Source organism: Neofelis nebulosa, chromosome 7 (assembly GCF_028018385.1).
Source record: "Neofelis nebulosa isolate mNeoNeb1 chromosome 7, mNeoNeb1.pri, whole genome shotgun sequence".
NCBI lineage: Eukaryota > Metazoa > Chordata > Mammalia > Carnivora > Felidae > Neofelis > Neofelis nebulosa.
In genome coordinates this window covers 127,267,147-127,292,190 of record NC_080788.1, presented here as the reverse complement: position 1 = coordinate 127,292,190, position 25,044 = coordinate 127,267,147, and the positions used below count along the sequence as shown (strand labels likewise).

Here is a 25,044-nt window from a genome sequence, read left to right as displayed (position 1 = left end):
TGGAAGAACAAATAATACAAAATTATCTCAGATTTCTCATGTTACAAGGTAAGAGTGTCTATTGCAGATCATAAAATGAGGCTGAGAAATGTTCAGTGACCAGGCTGAACCATAACCAAACGGGATTTTCTCTGAATGAGTTGCATCAGGCATTACAGAATGAGTGGGGTAGAATTTTAGTCCATTTCAATCTTGGAAATACACAAATTTATTCACTAGAATTTCTTACTAAGATAAACACTGACATGGTTACCAGAGGGAAGGGTATGGGGGAGGGTTTAATAGGTGGTGGGATTTAAGGAGTGCACTTGTGATGCGCATTGGGTGATGGAACTGTTGAAACCAATATAACACTATGTTAACTAACTGGTATTAAAATAAGAACTTAAAAAGCCAAAAAAAAAAAAAAAAAGATAAACATTGACATATTTCTTCCAAGCCAAGGAAACTAAAGAAATAACGTCTAGAATATATGGAGTTTGAAAAATACCACTGACTGAAAAAGGGAAAAGATAATTCTAGCATATGGAAAATTCATTTTATTATAGCCATTGAAATGAGGAAAGACTTGCTCCAGTAAAAATATTCAAAAGAAAGGTTTAATGTCATTCCTGGAACAGGTTTTCTGTAATGAAAAGTGGTGAAGGTTAAGACAATATTTAATAGGTCACACTTTGTAATAGATACGTAAAAAGAAGGGTTTTGAACCATTTAATTGTATTCAACTTAAGCCTATCCCCAGAAAATACAACCTGACCTCCAGCAAGACGGCTCTTGGCAGCTGAGACAAACCCTAATGGAGCTGACACCTTGAGGCTATCTGATGACTGCACTCCCTCAAGCTGGACAGCCAGTCCTTCTCTGAAAAAGAGAGAGAGAAACGGGGACGGGGAGAGACAGAGAGAGAAAGAGAGAGAAATTTGGGATGCTAGACAAAAATGCAAGCCTATTTTTTAAGACAGGAATACGTAGATATTTTCCTCTCGGGCCAGTCTTGTAATGGCAAGATTCCTCCAATTTAAGTAGCACTCTGTGCTGGATATTTTTTTCTTTGCCCCTCTAAATCCACTCTCTACCCTTACCTGTGCCCTTCACCTGAACTTTATTGATTGTATCAATAAGCTTGCATGCCCTTTGGTTTGCTGTTGAGTTCAGCCAATGAGAATCACCTGCAAAAGATCAAAGAGAAATAGGAAAGGAAGGTCAGGATGTTTATTCCCCTGCCTCAATACTGTCAGGCTTTAAATTAGCAATATTCCCTCACTAGAAGTCACTGCCTCTGCTACACAGCCCTCCTTTACAGCCCCTGTTCTCTCCCCGAGTGTCAGTGATGGCTCCCTCCACTAGACCCTTCAAGGTTACAAATGTGATGGTTGGTTATTGCTACAAGAGGGGTGGGTACATCACCATCCTGTATACATTACCATTGCCTGTACCTATGCAAAAAATCTCTGTACTAAGCTGTCTTCAATTACTCCTTCTCTTCCTATTAAGACCTTGGCTAACTCTATTTAGAAGTCTCTTTACTAATACTCTTCAATAAAGAAATAAGGAAATCCACTACAATAAACTGGGGGCAGGGAGTGGAAAAAAGAGGAAAAATTATTAGAGTACAATTAATAAGGCTGACTCTAGTGAGCAGAAACAAGTTTCTTCATTTTGCCAGGAAGCCCCTCTCAATTTTGTGCCTCTGTCAACACCCCATTTTGATGCCTTGGAGCATTTGAGCATATAACAGTTGATCTGCCCAGAAACCACTTGGCCAGAAAGCCTTTCAAAAAGGCCAGGTCTCTTTGTTCATGAACGTGAAGAATTAGTAAACACAGTTTATGGCCAATAAAACCCCACACACAGTTTGGGCAAATAATAAGGTGAAAGCAGTTTCTTATTAAAGTTATGATTAGGTTTATCACATCTAATCATAACGGTCTCACTAGGAAGAAAAGTAAGCAAGTCTTCATTATGCACTGCTACCTGCCAAAGCCAGAATTCTCTTAGGGAGAAAAAAAGCCCAAGGAAGCAATAGCATGCTTTTGGAATATACACTGTTACCCAAAGAATTTGGCCCAGAATGGAATGCACCTGATAAGCAATCACTTGACCAGTTAGTTGAGTTGGTTTTACCATGAAGCTAATGAAGCTTAAGCTTTACCTTCACTCACACAAACCCCTTTCAAGGCTCTGGGAGGAGCCCCAACAATATGTTCATATGGTCAGTGTGTGTTTGTAAAATTTGCCAAACAATAATTTAATCACAACTGGTTAAGATTTATCTTTTTCCACTCTGCTTTTCTCATCATTGAACTTCCAACTGTGTTGGGTAATTTTTGAGTGGCTATAGGCATTTTTACAACTTGGCTAAACAGCAGCTCAGTTAGGGATATTTTCAGTTTTGATTTATGTGATACATGTATGTGGTTCTCAGTCACTTCTGCATATAGTTAAGTTATTGCAAGTTTTCCTTTTCTAGGAATGACCTACAGGAATATTCCCTCTATCCACTTGTGTCAACTCATCCTGCACCAGACACAAAGGTGCTGGGCCAAAGTATTACCATGATATGAACCAGTAGCATGAAAGAATTAGAAGAGAAACAAGGTTGAAAGATCTGGATCCAGAAGATATTATGTGCAATAAGGTGCAGAATTTTTTATCAGACAGGTAAAATTATACATAGATTCAGTTCCTATAAATACATAATTAAAACATAAGTTCCCTCCTATCAGGAATGTACTCAATAATATACAAGATATAGTTACCAACACCATACATGTCTTTTCTTTTTTGATGAGAATCACACAAAAGAAGGATCAAAGAGAATTCCTATGGCAAAAGAGTACAAATTTGTAGTCATCTTACAAACAGAAAAGCGCATCTGTATTTTTATTATTATCAAAAATATAAAAAAGTGTCAATCAACCTCTCTAGAGGAAAGATTGGATTATCTTTATATTCTCTCAATAGAAAATGATATCACAAAATACTATTATGTGAAGAAGCTGTCAAAATAGGATGCAGGAAAGAAACTATAAAAGACAAGTGACAGGCTGCTAAATAATGTAAAAATCATTATTTTTCTGTGTTTTTATGCTTGTGATATTTCCCACCTTTTTAAAAATATGTGTTTGGTTGTGATTTCTTTTTCCAGATAAATATGCACTTTTATATCTAATGTTATATTTGTGAGTTTTTATTCTTTTTCTTAAAGAGGCCCCTGCTCAAATTGTAGAGGCTTCAAGGTCCATGAAAGTGGGATTGCCCTGCCAGTTGGCCTCAAATGCAGTAATGTACATTCCAGGTTCAAGTGCTGTCTAACTCCATAAACACAGAGCAGGCACTACATGAATGGGACATACGGGGATGTCTCTATATTGGAAAGAACACCTGTCATGGGTAACATGATGACTTCCATCTGCCCAGAAATGTAACTTAATCAGTTGCCTCAAGAAGGTCATCGAGTGTATGCTGTCATCCAGCAAGGAGCTATGAAGCTGGACTTCAGAAAAACTGGCCCTTTGTTCTCTTTGTCTATAGTATCTTCTAGCCAGAAAAAAGTCACATGATTTCCCTGTGCCTTAGCTTCTTCATCCTGAAAGAAGTGTGGGTGTGTGTGTGTGTGTGTGTGTGTGTGTGTGTGTGTGTGTGTGTGTTAGAAAGAGAGCATGCACAGGAGATGGGCAGAGAGAAAGAGAGAATCCCAAGCAGGCTCCACGCTTAGCACAGAACCTGACACAGGGCTCGATCCTACAACCCTAGGATCATGACCTGAGGCAAAATCAAGAGTTGGATGCTCAGCCAACTGAGCCACCCAGCCTACCGGGCATTGAGTTTTTGATTGTCCCACTTGCGTCTCACTTCCTACACCTGGCGTTCTCTCCCCTCCCCACTTGGCTAGGATATATCCCTTCTTTTTTCATTCTCTAAAACAACATTTAGACAAAAATATTTTATGCAGAAGGTTTTTACTAAATAGTTTGGCAAAGGAGGAAAAATAAAGCACAGTGCTCAACCCAACATTATTTTGAATAAACATCAGACACCACACGGTGTCTCAAAAGTCATCAAACGTGACTTCCCCAGGAAATATTTTACCTAAGGTCAATATATGGCTAAAAGCCTGAGCTTTCTCCTTGTTTACTCCTTCAGTCTAGCTCTTCTCATTTTCTTTTCAAGTTTCCTAAATACTTCCTTAAATCTATGGACAATTGCAATATTCTTTTTCACTTTCTTGTGTAAGCCAATTTTAATCATTTTTATCTAAATGAATCCCAAGTAGGAAAACTCCTTATGTGGGGTTTGGCTCTATTTCAAAAGGAAACACTCTATTCAGGTATTTAAAAAAAAAAAAAAAGGTAAATTCTCTCCCAAAGAATTCATTCTAGTTTCTTCCCTGGCCAACAAACTTAAAATACATGCAGATTTTTTTAAAGTCAATAAATTCTTCCAATTTTCAAGTAATAGAAAACTTTTGAAAATTAAATGGAAAACTTTTTAATAATTAAAATTTAATTTTTTAAAGTTTTTATTTAAATTTCAGTTAGTTAATATATAATGTAATATTAGTTTCAAGTGTACAATATAGTGAATCAACACTTATATACAATACTCAATGTTCATCACAGCAAATGCACTCCTTAACCCCCATCACCTATTTACTCATACCTTCACCCACTAGTTAAGTAGGCTCCATGATCAATGTGGGACTTGAACTCATGACCCCGAGATCAAGAGTCACATGCTGTACTGACTGAGTCACACCAGGCGCCCAATACTAAGTAAGAAATTATAAAGCATACATATATAGAACTATGCCAGTGGTTATTACATTATTTCCAGTGGAAATGTTATTATTGCCACCTCCAGAGTTAAATCATTTTGAATTTCCTTTTTCCTGCCATTAAATTAAGTCCTGTTATAGAAATATACAAAATAGATGGTAACACAAAAATATCACAGAAGAGAGACGAATGGTTATGGCTCTTCAGACCACTTTATAGGTCACTGTTAAGAAAACCCAGCTGTTTTACCATCCCAGGAAGGGCTGCATTCATTCTTCCAATGAAGACAAAAAGTCCGACCTCACATATATCAATTGGCATCCCAGGTCTCCAATTCCTATATGCAAAACAGGTCCAAAAGAAATTATATCCTCTTCAAACATAGAACTTTCTTTTAGATAAAAGACTTATAGAATTACAAAGGACCTTAGAGATCATTTATTCTAAGCCCCATTTTAAAGATAAGGAAAACAGACCCAAAAATCCTAACTGGCAGATGGAAGATCATACCCATATTCAAGGCCAAGATGGGCACAGAAAATCACTGCAGTTTAGGCAAAATCGGGAAATTGCTAGAAGGATACTGGGTGTCTTATATAAAGGTCAGAAGATAGGAAGTGCAGCTGAACCTCAAGGACAATTGGTATTGCCATCAGTTGTCTCATCTCTGTTTCCTTGTGCATTTTTATTCCATTCCCAGAAACCAACTTAAACCACAGCAGGGAGCATGACTGCCAACATCTCCCCAGCCTTCTATCCCAAGCAGTCAGGATGTTTGAACTTTGAAAGTCCCAGGAAAGAAGATAATTGGCCCAATTTGAGTGGGTATTCCTTCCTGGAGGACTTGCTTATGGTCAGACAGATGGGACCTCACCAAGACAAAAATTTCATGAGTGAAAGAATGTAGTACTGCTTCTAGCAAAAAGGAGAAGTGCTTGGCAGATTAAAAATTCAAAATAATTTAATATCCACTAAAAATATTTTCAATTAGGGGAGCCATAAGTGTATCACTAGGGACAGCAGGGTATAAGTGGTTCTGGTCTCTGTTTCCAAATTTAATAACTCTGGACCTTGTGCCAGTGCCTTAATCCACTAAGCACCCTTGACCTCAGTAATTAATTCATAAAATGGGAATAAATATTTAAAATTTCTGAAGGCAGAAGACTAGAGAAAGGGCACGTGGCAGCCATGAGCATATGCCTTGCAAACCTCCTACATGGAGAGTGTTCTTGACCAAGGGCCTCAGCTGCTGTGCTTTGAAATTCATTGCCTGGTTTGTGCTAAGGCTACTCTCAGACAATGACTGAGTATAGGGGTAGTGTGAGGTGGGGGGAGTTGCACAAGGCAGACCCAGATTCCTGGAAGACATAGTATTCTGCTGGCATCCAACTTTGGCTCAGTATCCCCAATACCTTTGCTGCTTCATTCTGAGACTGCATAGCTGTCTACAATGTGTTGACCCAAACATCTCTCCTTCACTTGCGATCAGACTTCCATTATGGTCTGCTGAGTCTCCCAGTTTTTTTACTCCCTCTCCATTTCCTTTCACACAAACATTTCCCCAAATAAAAATCCATGCATGTTTAGTTCTGTCTTTGAACCTGCATCTCAGAGGACCGGGACTAATACAAGATGGTATCAAGTTTCCTTCATGATCTATGAGATGAATATGTGTTTTTCACCCAGGACATAGTTCCTGTGAATAATTAAATCAACTGGGAGATTTTTTTTTCCTTGTAAGTACTGATTACAGTTACTCCTCCTCCACCGACTAAATCAAAGTCTCCCAGCTTATTCCTAGAAATCTGTATTTCATAAAAAGGCTCTTGTGATCAGTGTGATAATCATAAGAATTCTTCAATATTCCTTTCATCCCTCCCTCCATCTTGAGGGTACTCAACAGAATTGAAATCCTTGACTTTCTCACTGTTGGGAGAAGGAACATATGACTAGTATTAGCCAATGAATTTTGAAAGGAAATGACATGTTATTTCTAGGTTAGAGTATTTACCAGCATGAGACCCTTCAGATCAGTAGTATTCCAAGTGTGGGCTGCACACTGGTCCATAAACTATTTTTAGTCCATGAAAAGATAAGTACAAAGATGAAAATACAGATGAAAATAATAGTACTTTAGCACTGCTGCAACATTCAAACACGTGATCAATGATTTATCTTTACCATATTTTATAAAAGTACTGGTCCACCACAGATAGTTTAAAAAGTACTGCTTAGAACTTTCATTTTCCTCTGCACTATGAATTACAACGTTCAATATAATGATCATTCTACTAACTTGAATCCAAGAGGAACAAATGAGTGAAACTCCCATCCCATCCCTACCTTCAGCTCTCAGTGAACCCACAATGGAAATGTTAACGTAAATGGGAAATAAGCTTTTGTTTGGTTAATCCAGTAAGATTTTGGAGTTGTGTTATTAGAGCAAAATTTAGCTCATCCCAACCAATACAATCTCATTACTTAGGACCACATGCAAAGATGAAAATAGAAAATCTAGTTGATATAGTTACAGATCAAAGAAACCCAAGATCTAATGAAAGGAACTGAGAAACATGGAATTTAGAATTGGAATTGGTCAATCTAAGACCTAAGAAACTTCTTCTTTGGATAGACATGCAATATTTCCCTTAACATTTCCAGTAAGGGAAGTTAGTCTTCACTGGGCATTCCTTGTTCCAACTGGGGGTAAATTGTTGATATATATTGAGTGTCAAACACCATGCTAAGCCCTTTATATGGATTACCATATTTAAATCTAAAACAAACTCATGAGGCAGGTTCTATAATGAGTGAAATTTTAGTAATAAAGGAAATGTGCATTTGAAAATGTAAGTAACTTGTCTAAAGTCACAAAGCTAGTAAATATAGTCAGATTCAGTATCAGGTATGCTGACACTGCAATGCAATAATATGCTATTGACCCTTACCGGCCTATCCAGAGCTAAAATGTGCCTCTTTGTCTTTTCCATTCTACTGGACTTCGTTCTTGTAAATGGTGAAGGAGATTAAATCCAATCCCTTTCACTGTGATGGGCAATCAAACATATTCAATAAGTGAAAGGGAGCAGTTAAGAAATCTAACAAATATTGGGTGCTTAGTGTATGCATTATAACATATAATCCTCATAGCATAACCTTATTTTAGACATAAGGAAAATAAAGATCAGGGCTCTCGGATGGCTCAGTCAAATGTCTGACTCTTGATTTCTGTTCTGGTCATGTTCTCATGATTCATGAGTCTGAGCCCTGCATCTGGCTCTGTGTTGACAGCATGGAGCCTGCTAGGGATTCTCTCTCTTTCCCTTTCTCTGCCTCTCTCTCTCTCTCAAAATAAATAAATAAATACTTAAAAAAAAGAAAATTAAGACCAAAATATTTACATAATACTTCCATGACTAAAATCATAAGTGGTAGCATTGAGATTCAACCACATGGTTTTTTTCACTTCACTATAGAGCCTACTGATTAATGGGCACAATAATTATTGTCTTTTAAGAGTTCATCTTTCCCAATAATCCATTCATTCATTCATTCTTTTCACTTATAATAAAACTCAGTGTTTACTTTGGCCAATAATGTCCTATATTTTCTGCCCCCCTGTCTTGTTAATGCCATTCTGAATTCACCTTAATCTACACTTCTCTTTATTCACCTAAATTCAGTCATTGTTGATATTCTAGTTATTGCTGTATGACAAACCACCCCAAATCTTAGTGGTATAAAACAAAATTCATGTAATATGCTCACAAAGTCTAGTCAGAAAAATGGAAGGAATGTTAATATCATTGTAAGAAGTGCAATGGATACACTGTGGTGGCCATCACAGTAGCCTTCTTGGTATTCCTCCACTCTGCCAGGCAAACTTCTGCCTTAGGGCTTTTGTTGTTTCCTCCACCTGGAACACAATTCACCCAGATATCTGTAAGGCCAACTATCTTGTGTCCTTCAAGCCTTTGCTCAAATCTTACCTTATTCAAGGACACTTACCCTAACTAGTAACAAAGACTGTCTTTAGCCAAATTTAATCAGGTCCTCTGAGCCCTTGTTTCAACTAGCAAGAATTTTGCTAAGTAAGCTTATTTCATCATTCGTATCTGATCATCCTTAATATCTGATCAAGTTTCTCATTCTCCAATGTTGACGAATAAGCCCTTGGCCTGCCTTTAACAAGAATCCTGTCAGGCCAATCTAGCAAGAACCCCTATCCTTGATGCACCCTCTTAGTAATTTTCCATCCACTGATTTTCTCACTCTGCTTGTTGGCTATAAATTCCCAACTGTCTCTGCTATATTTGGAGTTGAGCCCAATCTTTCTCTCCTATCAAAATACCCCTATTACAATAGTTTTGAATAAAGTCTTCTTTACCATTTTAACAAGGGTCAGAATAATTTTTTTCTTTAACACCAGTCTACTTTACAGTGCAGCTTGAACACACATTAAACAAGATTTGCATTTCTTTTTTTTTTTTAATTTTTTTTTTTTTGAGAGGGAGAGAGAGAATGAGCACATATTCAGGGGAGAGGGGAGAGAATCTTAAGCAGACTCCCCACTCAGCACAGAGCCTAACACAGGGGCTTGATCCCACAACCCTGGAATCATGACCTGAGTCAAAATCAAGAGTCAGAGGCTCAACTGAGTGAGGCACCCAGGTGTTTCCATAATTTGTATTTCTATGAATGGAAATTATTTGCACTATTTTCAGTTTTCTACAATTTATATTGTTGTCAAATAGCCAAGTCAAACACAAAGGCAGAGAGGGAAGGCCCAGTTGGAACAACCACTAAATTTCAGAAATCATTCACATTTTTTCCTTACCCCAACTATAACTAATAGTTAAACCCAAGATGCTAGTTTAGACCACCAAACCTAAAAGAACTATTTGTGTATCCTCTAACCTTTAGATTCAAGTCTGAATTTCTGCAGGCTGACAAAAGTCTACCACTGATTTCCTAAAAGAAAAGGGTTGTCAATCTCCAATTTAGTTTCTCTGCATAATTGTTTAAGTACCATTTTAGGTGAGCCTACTTGTCTTCTGACACTGAGAATGCCTAAGGAACCCTTGAATATATCCCAACACTTGGACACCTTTGCTGGGACTTGACATTGCCTCTGTGTGTCCTGTGATTTCCCTGTGGAGGAGAAAAGATGTTAATCACAGTTTAAAAATATATCTAATTTGTGAAGGAAGGAAGGAAGGAAGGAAGGAAGGAAGGAAGGAAGGAAGGAAGGAAGGAAAAGGTAACTGAGTCAGACACATGAAAGCCACACAGCACCCTGCAGAAGTAGCTGTTTACCAAACAATCCCATTTGTACCCTGATTTACCTCCTCCTAATGATGATGATAAAACAGTAACAACAAGAAAGAAACACTTCTATCTAAAACCACACCCAGTAGGTTCACAGTAGGTTCTACCGTGCACATGGCCTTTCCTTTAATTCAATAATTTGATAAGCTACTTTGGGTATACCCAAAGTATACCCAAATTTGGTAGATTATTAAATCATACTTTCTAAGGAGACTGTAAAATAAAAAGATAGTTAAGCTGTTTAACATAAAAAATGAACAAGAATTTAAACCTGTTTGAGAAAGGAAGGTAGGTGAGGAAGGAGTAGGAGAGAAAGAGCTGAGAAACTGATTAGAGTCTAACAAATGTCAGCCAGTAGGAAATCCCTAATGGAAGCCATGGTAATTTTAAACTATTTGCATTGTTGAGATATGTATGTTTTACTGCCCCTTGCATTCGTAGACCTTCAGGCTGGTGATACCTCAGGGGCATGGGGTCATTGGGATCTCAGCTCATACAGGGTGACATCATGCCAAAAGGGAACATCACAGCACATTTCATTGAGGCAATCACCCACTGAACTCACACAATAGAATCAGGAACTTCAAACCAGTCTTGATTTAGAAGAAAACACTGGAGCACACACAAATGGAATTTAAGCCAATTCCATTTCAGTCTCAAAGAACAGGGTGACCCTAGGTGACATCGAGCAATAATGATAATAGCAAGATTTGAGTGTACAAAGAAACTTGGAATCAGCAAATGAGATTACTGGATTTCTCCAGTGGCAAATTATGCATTGTTAAGAGCATAGCATTCTGGGTCATCTGATTCTGTCTTTTCATCACCTTTGAGCTATTTTTCAACTCTGTAAATTGTAGGAAATTAAAATGCAATGAAAACGACTCTTGACTATGAACATGTAAATGAATTGTCTGGTGAAAGGACACACTTCCCTCCTCCAAGCCAGTTTTGTGTCGGTTTGCAAATTAATTTCATTGTTTTTGATCTATAAATTTTAAACATATCTTTTGAACCAGATATGCTATCTGCCTGATCCCATCATTGATAATGAGTTGAAATCTTTAACACATGTTCATTTTATACCTGTGTGAAAATTATGATTTTTTTATCCTTTTTTAAATTATCTTTTTAGCAAAGACACTTATTATAAACCAGATGCTACATGAAATATTTTACATGTACTACATCCATATCATCTTCCCAACTCACTGGAATTGGGTACTATTATTATCACCACTGTATAGGTCAGTAGTCAACAAACAACAGCCCTGTGGGCCAAATCTGGCCTGCCAATTTCAGCCTGCAGCCTGTGTTTGGCAATAAGATTTTATTGTAACACAGCATGCCCATTAGTTTATATATTGTCTATGACTGTTTCTACCCTACAACAGCACAGCTAAATACTTGCACCAGAGACTATATGGCCCACCAGTCCTATAATATTTATTATCTATCCCTTTACATACAACGTTTGCTGAACCCTGTAATAGATGAGAAAATAGGCTTTGAAAGGTTATAAAAATTATCCAAATTCACATGCTGGTGAGTGGCATAGCCCAGACCCTTAAGTCTCCTTCCCTGTATTATTTCTCAGGTGTCAATGCTCCTGAGCTTTTACTTGTCCCAAAAAAGATCAACTCCCATATGGCATAATTTTAGTGTTTTTATAGTCAGTCTCTTTCTGCCTCCATTCATATACCCGTGCTTGGAATTTCTTTAGGAAAGGACCATTCTTTCATGTTGCAATGATAAGGTAAAAATGAAAAATATCTGACAGAAGAAATATAAAAAGTTTGGTTTGTGTGAAGGTGATAATGATGGAGAACAGACCCCATTCTCTGAGTAGAAAAAGAGGCCAAGCCATTTATTTGCACCTGGAGAGAAAACGGAGTGATCGTTCAAAGGGAGGTTGGCACAACACAAAACTGAGGTTGCCTAAGGGCAGTCAGGTACCTAACTCAATTCACCTACATGGTTTGCTCTCCCTCACCGCCTCCAATCTGGTTTGCATTTTATTGTCAAAAGTAGGGGTAAAATGTTATTGCAGCAGTAACCTCTTATTAGCTGGCATTAGCCCCTCAGGGCAATTGTTCTATCTAAAGCTATTCTATGAAGTGGTATTTAAAAAGTTTCCTTTTGGAATCTTGTCATCTCTCCCTTCTTCCCCATCTCCAGCTCTTTACTCCCATATGGCCCCAATTAGTGTGTGTGTGTGTGTGTGTGTGTGCGCGCGCGCACATGCGCGCGCGCATGAATGTGTATGTGCAGGGGGCCCACATGGTTTCCCTTCAAAGAAGCAAGCGCACAGAGCTGTAAAATAAATGAGATCTGCCCAGCACTCATGTATTCATTATAATTTTTCAAAACCCACAAGAAGTGATAGGGCCAAGGTGTCAATGGAAAGGCTAATCAGAATTTAGAAGGGCAATGAAAACCATATAAATGGGATTCCACTTGAAATTCTATGAACTGCTAAGGATGAAGTATTCAGGCAATTAATTCACTAGTAACTGAGCACAATCTGGAACAAGAGGGACATCGTGTTTAGATTGTATTTCCATCCCTTCAAAAAAAAAAAAAAAAGGAGAAAACGCTTTCCAAAAGAATACTGCTGTCTTACTTTAACCATCTCTTGACAAGGGTTTGACACAAGCAAATATCTTCGAGTAAACCAAACGATATAAATTTTAGCCACAAAAGGAAAGCCAAGAAGAGGTCTGCACATTAACCAGGAAGAAAAGTCATCACTGTCCACACCAACACGCTCTGAGATAGATACAATTGATTCTTGTTGTTCTTGATACGTATGTTCTATAAAGTCACTGCAAACACTGAATTAGTGAATATTAAATCATTGCTCAAAGGGGAAGTCCAGGGATAGAATCTTGAGACCATTTTTTATATAACCTGTTTTAGGTGTGGTTCTGTTTAAAGACATCCTTTTAAACATATATATTGTTGATTCATTAACATTGAACTGATGGCTAACAGCACTATAACTCATGCTTGAATAAGACTTATCTAACACACATGTTTTTTCCATAAGGCACCTTACAGCCCTCTTGCAGCTAGAAAAACTAGACAGAACTTCAGCAGTGCACTTGAGGGCCATTTTAAAGAGAGAAATCACCCACAAACAAAAATTTGAAAAAGGTGACACTAAATAAACCATGAAAAGGACACTGGCTACAGTATGAGAGCTGAAACAAGAAGACAGAACATCACCTTGTTCCACCTCAGTTGTGAATATGTGTCAGGTGACTCAAATTTTCACCACCCTGCCCAGGCTCATGTCTGTGAATGACTACAAAAATACACTGAGTTTTGATTTGGGAATTACGAATGGCTTTTAGCAAGTAGATATTTGCAAATACAGAATCTGAGAATAATGAGGATTGGCTGTATCTATTTTCCCCAAAAGCTGCATAAGCAGCAAATAACACTGTGAGGATAACACAAACAGCATTGCCAGAATATGTAATATAAACATTTTTAATTATAGAGACCTCATGCACAAGTATCACAAGAATTCACAAATACTGTGAATTCTTTAAGGAGAATGTCAAGTTGAACAGTTGGTATGAATGATTTATGAAGGGGGAAAATGTTGACTGCTTTATTATCTGGCAGGGATTGTGTGAAACAGTGGCCATTCTTGACATCCAGGAAGCTGGCAATAGTAATTGATTTCCCAGTTCTCCAAAGCTAAGCACCTAAAATCCAATCTCAAGCAACCCTAAGGGCTTCTCGAAGTGTTCTTCCAAAAATCCTTAAAACTCCAGCACATTAACCTTGAGAATATTAAAAGTCTCTGGGTAAGACCCTGTTGTACAATAAGCCTGTTAAGGAAATGGTTGAGTCAAAAAAATATTAATGGTTGAGAGAAGTCAACAAAAAATCAGTATTAGCTATTTTGCATTTCATAGAAAAAAACTGTTTCAGTAAAGAAAAAAAAAACTATGCATCTTTGACATATAGCACATCCTTCCAATTTACCAGATTCTAACCTTTTTTTTTTTTTGAGCTATGTTGTAATCCCTCTGAGTTGTAAATAACTGATACACATGTAAATTCTGTCCAGTGTGGTAGAGATTTAATTGATTCTCCTTATCCCCAGGGTAAAATATAATTTTTGCCTACAATGGAAATTCATTTCAGCATTCCTTTGCTAGCCAGATAAGTTTGCAGACTTTTCCTTTGAACCAGCTATAGTTTCTGCCTGGTTCCCTCTGTCTTTCTTTCTACCCTCTTAGGTACAGTACCAGGAAGCCTGAGAATTAAACTAATAAAGGACAAAATAGTAGGAGAAAAGGCACACAATTTTTGTTAATGTTTATAGGCACTGAAGTTCACAGAAAAGAAGTAAAATGCAAAGAAGAGTTGGACTCTGGGGTTACGTACCATTTTAACAAAGAAAAGAAGGTTGTGCTTCAAGAGCTGGTAAATCACTGGGAAGTTACTGGGGGGAAAATGGAAAATAAAGTCTTATTTTAGTAAGATCTGCTGTACAAACTCATTGTGGTGTAGGCTCTGTCTCCAGTGATAAGAGTGCTCTTATCTTCTGGGGTGGGAGAAGGGTGGGGGACCTATAGGTAGAAGGGGGCAGATACCTTCATGAAGGGAAACTTATGCCCTGCTTTAGGCAGATAAGGGGAAGGCAGAGAACTTCCTGCATCTGTTGCTCTCAGTTGCCTTTAACTCAAAATAATCCTTGTGCCAAAGTGGCATATTTAGGGTTGGTGTATTCTGATCCCCTTCACCGCATTTATGAGTAAAATAAAATCATTAATGCATGTTCATCTTTTAATATCTGTATAATTGTTATTATTTTACCTTTTTCTAAAGAGCTGCTCCCAGGGCCTTAATTCCTTTGTGCCCTGTGGGAGAAATATGGGAAGATGAAAATCAGATGTTTGTGAAGTCTTATGTATCATTGTCCAGACACTACTTAAGAGTAGGTACAGTATCAGCTCTACTTACAGAGCACATTTGTATAATTTGTACGGAGGAGGGTGAGGAGAAAGGCCACTTTGGAAAGTGTTTCTGGTTGGGATTAATAAAAGGACTATATTAATCAATCAGAGTGGCGAAGGACTGTAGACAACTTCCTCAAAGATTTTTCAAATCTTAGGTCGCACTCAAGCTTAGGATAGAACTTTAAGCAATTTTCCAAGACAGCTCTTAGAGAATAACTAAAAAATTAGGTTGCTGAGTAACCCAAGGCTCCTCTAGATTATTTACATTGTCCAGAGCCTCAGATATCATCTAAAGGTAGTTACTGACCACCACATAACTTTCTGTTAAGAGACAATTCTAGTATAGCTTTCTTTTGAAAGTGTGTGTGTGTGTGTGTGTGTGTGTGTGTGTGTGTGTGTGGAGACAGAGAGAGAGAGAGAGAGAGAAAGAAGAGAGAAGAGAGACCCTTCATTATCTAAGCAACATGTTAGAGGAATGATGGGTAGAAACTGTTCTACTTCTCATTAACAAGTCTCTATAACAATTACCAGAAATGCAGAACTTCATGGCTGGCTAGGACTCCAGGAAATCTGAGACACATTCTCAGGCCCAGGCTAATCAGAGCTACTGCATTCCTTCCACTCTCCATACTTGGAGACATCTAATCACTATCTGGAAGCTCAGCCCCATCGCTTCTCGGCCTTTTGGCTAAGATCAAGTGTGGAAGCTCAGCCCAACTTTTACAGTAGCAGTCATGAAGCATTCTGACCTGAAGAAAGAGGTTCTTAAACATCCCAGTTCATTATGCCTGCATTCAGACTCAAACCAACTGCTTCTTAGCCAACGCAGAAGCAATGTCTCATTTCCAATAACAGCAATACTTTAGCTTTATTCCCAAACCTCACTCCCTTGCAAATATTCCTCTTGTCTGTGGTAGGCATTTGTTCATTAGGGCCATATAGTATCTAATTTCCTCCTTCCTATTTGCACTCTGATCTCCTTTATAGGGAAATTCTTCTTTATGAGTATTTATGAATATTTTTGGTAAGGATAACAGCTCACTTCCTTACATCACAACCCAAAGGGGCTGCATTATTTTCTCTTTGTCCTGGCATCATCAGTGAGATGGGTACATGACTCAGTTTCAGTCATTCAGATGTGTCATGTGCATGTGCTTTTGAGAATAATCAATTCTATCAAATAAATAAGCATGTATCTAATAAAAATAGGCAAAACATTTAAGGTGCTTCAGTATAGGTAAATAGCTAGTGAGCAAAAAGTTTGTTGGATGTAGGCAGATCCTACAGAGTATGATGAGCATAAGAAGCTAGCAAGTAGAGCATGTGTGTGTCCAACATAGAGAACAATGAAAGGACCGACTATATTGGTGCTATATTCTACAGCACATGGGTACTAAGCACACATACACTTAAATACACTATATTGCAGCACTTAATATATATGATGCTTTAATTCATCACCAACTGGTGATACCCATTCCGGCACCATGTGTTTTCTGCCCACAAAACACAAATAAAATCCGTGGCTGCTCTTCAGACTATTTGGCACTGTCCAGCTATGGCTAGTTGCACTTGTCCCTGTATCTGTCCAACAGAGCAAGTGTGTGTCTTTGGCCCAGGGCATCATCCGTCTGTGGGCCATTTGCTCAAACCCCAGTTTTGGTTCTGCAAACACACTTTTGGTGGAGAAGACTCATGGGGCATAGACAGGAAGGGCATACAAACATTGCATATCCTAAGAGTTAGATTCTGTGACCCTCTCGTTCCATGTGCTCCTATGCTATGTGAGTTAACTTACCTCAGCTCTTTCCCCTTGCTTCTCACCATGTGTTTAAATTCAGTTGAATAAATCATGTCATTTGAGCATCTTAATTTGGTTCATGAGGTTTTCTGTCCTGTGGCCTCTGGGATAGCCTGCCAGGTAGTACATTTGGAGACTATCACTGCCTGGTAATTCTCCTCTGTCCTGGGACTCTGAGTCAATAGTGAGTGATGCAAGGGTGTGTCGTGGCAGCCTGAGGACCAGGCTGTGTTAGCACAGGAATCTTGGCCATGGTGCGCCCGTCCCACACCTCCTAGAGTCCTCCTGATTCCAATATTTTTGGTTTTTTTAATTGTAAAATAAGGCATACATAAGAAAAGTATATAAAGGATGTGTAAAATTTGGCAGATAATTATAATACAAACAACCGTGAAACCTCACCAACAGGTAGGAAAATTAAAGCCAGATGTAGGAGTTAAATTTGCCCAAGACTCTCCTGTAAGTTGGTCTCTGAGGAAAAAAAATTGGTTTCATGCAATGTTCCCTGGAAATGGGCTGCGGGCTGGTGTTTAAGGCAACTGATCTTGGTCAACTGTAAGGCTTGGATCACAGTCTCTTTGAATATCCCAAGAGAGGGGGAATGCTGATTTGGCAAGTCCTGTCACTTACTTGCCATGTCATTGAGCTATAACTACCAGGCCAGCCCCTGGTTTGTAGGCATGGTGCTACATCATACACAGGGACTAAGCTGGTGGGGTAGGGCCAAGGCTAAGGTTCTATCACTGCAGTAAAAAGCTCCAAAGGCCACGGGTTGCAATCCCTGACTCAGAGTCTTATATCTGGCTCTGCTGGTTATCTGTGTGCTGCCCAGGGACATGCACATGTGCCACTGATACTCACTGCATGAGTTTCCCCAGTGAACTTGACTCTAGCAGGTAGATGTCATGTGTTATGCCTGGTGACTTGTCCTCATTTGCATGATGCAAACATTACCAGTGCCTACTCTCCCCTCCCATGTGCTCTTCCCCAATCATAATCCCCTTCCTCTCTCCTAGAGAGGTCTCTTGTGACCTGTCTATTGTGACTCTTATTTTCTATCACCTGAAGATTCATTACTAAATAACTCAGTTTAGTTCTGTCTCTTTGTCTATTTTGAAACATTATATAGTATGTGAGATTTGTCCACGTTGCTGTGCATAGATGTATTTTATTCTGTAAAGTTATGTATAGGTCTGTTCTATCATAGATAAACATCTCCAAGTGGAATTGCTGAGTGATTGGGTATGTGTGTGCCCAGTTTTGCAGAGATAATGGGAATGAGTTTTCCATAGTGCTTGCACCAATTTGTGTTCCTGCAGTGGATGAAAGTCCTGTTCTACATTCTCACCTCTACTTAGTATTATCTGATTTATTAATGTTTGCCAATCTGGTGAATATGTAAGGATGCCTCAATGTGGTTTTATTTTGCATTCTGCTTATTTCTAATGAGGCTGAGAGCCTTTTCAGTACTTATCAGCCATTTTAATTTCTTCTCTTTTGTAAATGCCTGTTCAAGATCTATGTACAAATTTCTATCGACTCAATATGTCTTTTCCCTATTTCATATTTGTAGGAGCTCTCAGTATATTTTGAATCTAGGTGTTTGGTAGCTAAATATGAAAAATAACATCTCCCACTCTTGTAGCTGGTCTTTTGACTCTTTTTTTTTAAGTGTTTTTTGATGGATAGAGTTCTTAATTTTAATGTAGTAGAAAAAGTGATCTTTTCCTTTATGGATAATATTTTTTGTGTCTTGTAAGAAAATTCTTCCCAACCCTGACTTCATGAAGATACTTTCCTGCACTATCTTCTAAAATGCTTTACAATTTTATCTTTCACATTTAGGTCTTTAAGCCACGGGGAATTGATTTTTTGTAAATACTTCTACTTTTTTTCCCCCAAGCCAAGCCTCCAACCTCTAATCAATTTTGCAAGTCTCTGATCACCCTATAATAAATCCTCTTTTTGCCTTAGATAGCCAGCATAAGTTTCTGCTGCTTTCAATCAAGAGCTCTAGCTGGTAAAATGGACTACTGCCTTGGCTCCCATCCCTGGAATCCTGCCTTTTAACCCCAGCCCAGTTATGTGCCCTGTGACTACATGCAGACTGGTTTTTGTCCGTGGTTTGGACTGTGCCCAAAGATTGCCATACTCCATGATCTTGTGCCTTACCCAGCAGACTTCATATTTCAGAACCTGCAGTTGGATTGGTTCCACCAGCTCCTGCCCCACTGCCCAGTTTCACTGTAAGTTAAAAACCATGCTCCACTGATTCTCAAGATATGACATGAAATTGTACACTAGCCTGTAGACGCTCAGCTGGAAGAGCGAGAGGCCCATAGAAAGAGGGTTATAGAGATAACATTCATAAGTCATCGCCAATTGACGTCATCTGCTAAGCCAGGCAGGGGAAAGCAGGCTTAATTCCCAGTTGGGGATTTCAGATCTTATTGCTATTCTTTGTTTCTCCTATCAGGAGACCATGCAGGAAGATTCACACTTTACTTTTATCCAAGTGGTTTATTGATTTGTGGATTCAGTGAAATGTGCATCAATTGAACTAACCATTCCCTTTAAGTAAGGGGGGAATTTCACACTGTGCTGAAATTAACAGGCACAACAGTACTGCCTCTTAGAGTTCAACCACAGCACAATAGATGCACACAGTGTGGGGGCAATCTGAAGATTAAATAGCTCTACTTCATCCCTAGCAATCAAAAGCCAGTGTGCTCTTATTCTACTTTCTTTGCTTTCTCTTCCCTCCCACCAGACATACACACTTCAAAGAGATTATGTACACTGTTTAATAGAAAATAGATTTCTTTCCTTCCCATCCTTCCACTTTCTTTTTATATCTCTAGGTTTTATTTTTCCTCACCTGTTCTTAAGTGTGTAGCAAACTTTGGATCCTTTTGTTCCTAGATGACTGCTTAACTTCACAACTTCTCTGATCAAGTCACAATGGAAATAATGTCTAAGACCAGACAAGGTGACAAATATACCACATTTAATCAATGATTTTTCCTTATAAAATACATAAGCACATGGATATGACTCCAATGACCCACTGTTTTTTTTTTTCCTCTTGATAATGAGTAGCTATATCCCCTTTCAACCACTGTACCTGTGGCTCTGGTGACTAATAATTATAATAATTGACAATTTTATAACTTTTACAGGTTTCACAGTCCTTTGATACACTCATTTCATTTTATCTCAAAACTACTAATAAGATAGGTAAGACCTACAGCATCATCTTTAGATTCTTGAGAAGGAAACTGAGGCTCAGAAGGAATTAGTGAATGATATGATGTACAGCCAAGATCTAATCTTGACTATTATGCCTCCTTGGCCAGTGCTCTTTCCCAGATTATTGTCCCATATTAAACAGTTCTCTATGTGACTATAATAATATCTATTTTATGGAAAACTGACCAAGGATCAAACCTGGCCATTTTCATGTCTTTTAAAACCATCTGATTCCATACTTGGCATAAGTGTGCTACTATAAGAACTATAGAGGCACAAACTGTAGGATAATGCTATTAATAAATATTACTATGTCTTAGGATTCTGGGAATACCTAATATATGGAATAGAATCTGATTTGAGGTTTCTAAGCCTTTTTTTTCTTTAGCAATTCACATTAAAAACTTATTCATTATTGAGATTAAAAAGCCAAACATATTCCAATAAAATGTATTTAAACAAGAAAGGTAAAATTCCAGACTTCCATCTTTATTAGCATACAAAAAGCCTGTTTATGAGTAAACAGGCTTTTTACAAACATATTTAGGTCTTTATAACTGTACAGAAGAGGCAGGAGATGGTTGGTTTCAGGGCACAAATCTGATAACACAATCTGTCCCATTTATTTATTTATTTATTTATTTATTTATTTATTTATTTATTTATTTATTTATTTTGAATACTTAACTATTAATTTCAAGGCTGGGTGAAGTTCTACTGCATTAGAAATAAGGGATTTGTTTAAATAGGATTATAAGAGATGAAAGAAGAGTGTTTAGGAAAAAAGCTATTGTACATGTATATTTTTTTTTAAATCTTCTATGCTGATTACTCCAATTCTTCCAAAAGAACAAAGGGAATTTCTTTTTTTCATGTTGTCATTTATTTAATGTCATGCTTGTTAATTCAATCTCCATTATTCATATAGTTACTACCATGTGTTTGTTGCATTAAACCACAGGCTATAGAAATATGGGTAATCACTGTAACCTTAGGGGTGAGATTACACAGGTTGACAAGAAGTCCCACAGAAAGAGAACCAATCACTGCCTTGAAAATCAAAACAAGCTTGCCAGAGGAGATACTATTTAATCTTGGAAGAGCAAACAGGAGCATCACTTATAGTAAACCCAATTCTTCAGCTGTTGTGTGACATTAAAGCCTTCTTATGGAGTTTAGTGGGACATGAAATAGGCATGAGAATTGGAAACCTATGGATTTCAAGATTTCCATCCTGGCATCCCACACTCCTATGGCTCCATAAACTAGTTCCAATATTTCAAACAACCTAGAAGAAATCAAATGGTTCTTCTCCACTCTTGTTTGTTGTTTATTGACTGCTCTGTCTCCGAATTTTCTTTATCAGTCTGAGCGAGCATCCTTCAGAAGATAGCCCTTATAAGTCATGTATCCCCAACATAATTTATAGGAAATAACTTCAACTTCTTTATTTTACTTCAAAGTCTACTCTTCCTCTCCCATGTCACTTAAACTACTTTTGACTGGTGGGCTTATCCCCCCATCTTTCTGTAGAGGAGTTAGGAATGGCCTTGGGAGAACTTTAGCCTTCATAATTTTAATCACCCTTTTCCCTTCCACATACACAAATTACTCCAAAAGAGAAGAAATTCCAAATTTAAGAAACATTTTTTTTCTATACAAAAACAACACAAAGAAATCACCTGGTCTCCTCTTCTAACCAAAATGCTGACTGTCACAGGTGTTTTTCTCTATATACCTAGCAAATCCACCCTCTTTCTTTGCTAAAAGAACCGTGCTTTTGTTCAAATAGTAGGCAGCCAAGTGCTCAGAAAGGTTGTACCCCTTCGCCTCCCCAGGGACTGAAATCTGATCAGTTTAAGACTGCCATACCAGTGTGGACTCAGATGTATATATAAGATCCTTTTCTGTCCAGTGACATCTGAGGGCAAGTCAGGAGCTTCTAGAAAATATTTCAATTTGTGATTTTAAAAAAGAGAGAGCAAAAGACATCTGATAAGAACTGTCTTTTTCTTTCTTCCTGCCTGTGGATGTCTTTGAAAGCTTTGGGACCCCTTTAGGCTCCTTTGGACAAGGATGGGATGCTACTTTGTGATCATGAGTAGATAAGCATAAAGACAAGACTACTATGCTGGCTGTGGTAGGGTGATCAGTGAGATAGAATCTGGATCCTATGTGACATCACTGTTTCATCGTACAACTATGGAACTGCCCTGTCTCTGAGCTTCTTACTCGATATACAAAATGTCCTCTTGGTTTAATTATCTTCTATAGAGAAATATTGGAGCCAGCATCGTCCTCTTGCCCTTTTAACCTGACAATGTACCTGGTTCCCCTACCTTAAACTTTGGTTTTACCCAAAAAATTTAGCTCCAATCCTGTCCCCATTCTCCCCACCCTGTCTGGATTTCTTTCCAATCTAATACAACCAAGAAAACATGCAGCTCAATCTGATATACCCAAACCTTACTTTGAGTCATTTGGCCCATCTTGGTCATTTGTGAAAACACAAGAGAATGAAGAAGTACTTCACTATATACGCCTTTGATAGCAAATAAATTGAAATCAGTTCTAACATGATAACTTTCTTTGGGGCAGACAAAAGTGGTTTAAAAGATAAAATATATAAGTAATTTTTAAAAATTCCTGGTGCTGGGACACCGGGGTGGCTAAATTGGTTAAGCGTCAGACTTTGGTGCAGGTCATGATCTTGGGGTTCATAAGTTTGAGCCCCACATCGGGCTCTGTGCTGACAGCTCAGAGCCTGGAGCCTGCTTTGGATTCTGTGTCTCCCTCTCTCTCTCTACCTCTCCGCCTTGCACTCTGTATCTCTCTCCCTTTCCCTCCCTCTCTCTCAAAAATAAACATTAAAAAAAATTTTTTTTAATAAAATAAAATTAAAAATTAAAAAAAATAAAAATTCCTGGTGCTAAGTGTTTGCAAATCACTATCATAATGTGGGTACTGATTTGGTTTCGTGGGAAAAATCTAGAAGATACAAATCTCTTGAAGATGTGGTCGACCAAAACCTTACAAACAGTCAATAGCCAATTCTAATTCTGGGTGATGATCCAAATAAAAAATTCTAAATTCAGAAAAAGCTTGGGGCGCCTGGGTGGCGCAGCCGGTTAAGCGTCCGACTTCAGCCAGGTCACGATCTCGCGGTCCGTGAGTTCGAGCCCCGCGTCAGGCTCTGGGCTGATGGCTCAGAGCCTGGAGCCCGCTTCCGATTCTGTGTCTCCCTCTCTCTCTGCCCCTCCCCCGTTCATGCTCTGTCTCTCTCTGTCCCAAAAATAAATAAAAAACGTTGAAAAAAAAAAAAAAAAAAAAAGAAAAAGCTTAAGATAAAAAGCTATTTATACAGCTAAATATTAGAAACAATGTAAATAATAAACAATAGTAGAGAATAAATTAAGTAGATTATGATGTAGCCATATAATTAATGTAATAATTAAAATAGTATTTTGCTATTTGACTAGCCTGTGAAATGTTGATTTGTTACATAAAAACTCAAAGTACAAATATGAGATGTATATGTTTGTAAGAATCATGTTTTAACAATACCCTACATAGAGAAAAGATGGCAAGATGAAAATGTTACTAAAATATAAAAACAGTTATTATATTTGATAATGGAAACGTGGAGAATTTTTACTTTCTTCTTTTTATTTTTTAGTACTTTCCAAGTGTTCTTTTGCAAAGGTTTAAACGTTTATTTACTTATTTTTGAGAGAGTAAGCACACGTGCGAGCATGCACATGCATACAGGGGAGCGGCAGAGAGAGAGAGGGAGAGAGCATCCCAAGCAGGCTCCACACTGTCAGCACAGGGCTCAGTCTCAAGAACACTGAGATTATGACCTGACCTGAAATCAAGAGTCAGATGCTTAACCAGCCAAGCCACACAGGCACCTTTCTTTTGCAAAAGTTTATTGCCACATTTGGTTGATTGGTGGCTTACTGTCAGCCACAGCCCGAAACTGGACCAGGGCTTGGCAAATGCCCCCATATAGATAAGGCATAAATATACCTAACACCAAACCAGATGAAAACTGAAAATTTTAAACCAAACAATCCAGATTCCAAATTCCCAGATGTTTGCTGGAAAGTAAAGTAAGCCACCAAACGTTTAAATGCTTAGGTTTGTTTTCCACTTGGCATTTTGTCTGTGACTAGCTGGGTGTTGAAACAACAGCAGCTAAGGTTTCTGAAAAAGTGGAGGAGTGGATGCTCTGGCAGAGAAACACACAGACAGAAGTTGACCGTGCGACTGTCTGAGCGACATTTGTGCTGGAGTAACTAACTGCTTCCAAAGAAAGGTCCAGATTTTTAATAGAAGCATGCCGGGTACAGTAGCTTACTGGATACTTCTACCGGTCTAGAGAGGAGAAGAGAAATATTGCCACTGACACAAGATGAAAGGATGGTTGGGTTCCATTAGGAATCTCTTATAAGCCTCTAATCCTGTCTTCAAGGACTGCAAAGAGTCACTTAACCAATAACAGGGACTGGGGTTTCCTAGAATAGGCACAGCTCCTTAGCTGCCTCCTAATCTCCCACTTGCCTGGAGAAGTGCCAAGGTATTAACATTTAAATCACCAAACAGGGAATTTGGCCTCTCTGAGTTGTTCATATCCCATTGAGGCTATTTCTCGTTATAGCCTCAAAGTTCCCAAGGGGATGGAAAGCCTCACTCTATTAGTATCTGAATCAGCTTACAAGGAAACAGCTGCAACATCCTGGAATAAGAATTAGATGGGGAATCAGGAAGCCTCACTTCTAATTCTGGCTCTTTTGGGGACAACTTTGACCTTAGGCAATCCGTTAAAACTCTCAGGCCCACAGATTCTTCATCCTTAGGAACTTGATGGGTTGATCTCTAAGGCCTCAATGATTCTTCCTTATCTTTA

General features: G+C 38.3%; 1 long non-coding RNA gene across 1 annotated transcript; it reads right to left on the bottom strand.

Moving 5' to 3' along the window:
* Positions 1-1,082: 1,082 nt before the first annotated feature.
* LOC131518261 (uncharacterized) lies at positions 1,083-22,265 on the bottom strand. The gene is made up of 4 exons (XR_009264975.1): positions 22,008-22,265; positions 19,765-19,860; positions 14,943-14,986; positions 1,083-1,169 (listed from the first exon to the last, which is right to left on the bottom strand). It is a non-coding gene; the product is annotated as an uncharacterized LOC131518261 (long non-coding RNA).
* Positions 22,266-25,044: the final 2,779 nt, after the last annotated feature.